At 37.2% G+C, this 1,450-nt stretch overlaps 2 long non-coding RNA genes across 2 annotated transcripts in view; one reads left to right on the plus strand and one right to left on the minus strand.

Annotated features, from left to right (window-relative positions):
• LOC116185868 overlaps positions 1–1,444 on the minus strand; it is a 3,231-nt gene extending 1,787 nt beyond the window's left edge. The window contains exon 1 of the long non-coding RNA XR_004150768.1: positions 584–1,444. This is a non-coding gene — a long non-coding RNA (uncharacterized LOC116185868). The remainder of the gene's footprint in view (positions 1–583) is intronic.
• LOC102674445 overlaps positions 1–1,450 on the plus strand; it is a 17,096-nt gene that overhangs the window by 2,532 nt on the left and 13,114 nt on the right. The gene's annotated exons all lie outside the window — the stretch shown is intronic.

The following is a 1,450-nucleotide window of genomic DNA, read 5'->3' on the forward strand; positions in this document are numbered from 1 at the left end:
ACACTAACGCATTTTTTAAACAACTAAATCGAAAGCTAAATCAATCTTCCTTATCGACCTTCTTCTTCGTTTTTTTTTTTTTCTTTTTCTTCTTTTTCTTTAACCATTTATCGTGATGCACACATATCTCACGTTTCTCACGTCGAATTTGAGTATTTTGCAAACTATATCCGCAAGATATTATCACACACGAACGCTAAAGGATGACTAAAACATTTCTCCTTAGGAATCGTTTTTTTTTTTTTTTTTTTCACGTATACGCGTTTCATGCCAGGTGACACTGACGAGCTAGCTTGATGGCAAAAAGAGAATTTCTTTTATAGTGTTTTACAATCTATGGAAAGATTCGTTCACACGCGAGCTCACGCCATATGTTGTTTATTCCTTTTTTTTCTTTTTTCTTTTTTCTTTTTTTTTCGCCAAAGAAATTTTCTCGACGAAGAAGAATCATTTAAAGAATTCTCTTCATAGATCATCGCTATCTTTCTATCGTTTGTCATCGATCTAGCTACATCCAATGTATACATGTGTTTAATTCGCATATTATCTTAAAATTTATCCGAAAGTTTTATCTCGAACATACTTCTCTCTCTCTCTCTCTCTCTCCCTCTCTCCCTCTTTCTCTTTCTTCTCGATTAAATAGATCTCGATAAAAGTATAATTAACGATAAACTGTTGAGAGAGTTAGCTTCAGCAAAGTTTCGCTGACGAGGAGGAGCGTTCAACGTCGAGTATAACGAGAGCGATCAACCCCTCTCCCTCCCACCCTTTCGTTCTTGAACGAAGCGAACTTCGCTCGTACAAAATATCGTGTCTTATTTATTATACAAGTAGAACAACGCTTTTTTTTTTTGATTCTCTAAATTGCGATTATCTAACCTTCTATAATCTCCAAATATTATTATTCCACTCCTTTTTCTCCTTACTTTTTATTTTTATTTTTATTTTTGGCATCGAAAGAATGCAAAATTGCTCAAAAAGATATTCATCATCATGCTGGACAATACGGTTCTCCAATACGATAAGGACGAACTTTATTTATGGAATAAGCTCAGGTGTGAACGAGCCTTTTCTTCCTCTTTTTTTTTTTTTTTTTCTTTTTTAAAGAAATCAGCGAGTGACCCGACGCGACTTCCTTCCATATTTATTTTTTTTTTTTTTTTCCTTCCTTCCCTTTACTTTTCCCCTTACTTTTTTCGTTCAATCTACTCGATGGGACGGGCCACCCTATCACAAATCTTCGTCGACGTCGTGGAGACGTTCGTCGTCAGCGCGGATGGCGGATGACCCGGTGGTGATGGTCGAGGATGAAGATCAGAAGACGCGATGCATGGGCACGATGACGACGATGGAGGAGGACGACGACGAATGACAACACGACGCAGCAACGTCATAAAAAGAAACCACCGTCGCCCGATTTTTTAAAACGGGTGTATAGTATTAACCAAAA

Source organism: Apis dorsata, unplaced genomic scaffold (assembly GCF_000469605.1).
Source record: "Apis dorsata unplaced genomic scaffold, Apis dorsata 1.3 scaffold_309, whole genome shotgun sequence".
NCBI lineage: Eukaryota > Metazoa > Arthropoda > Insecta > Hymenoptera > Apidae > Apis > Apis dorsata.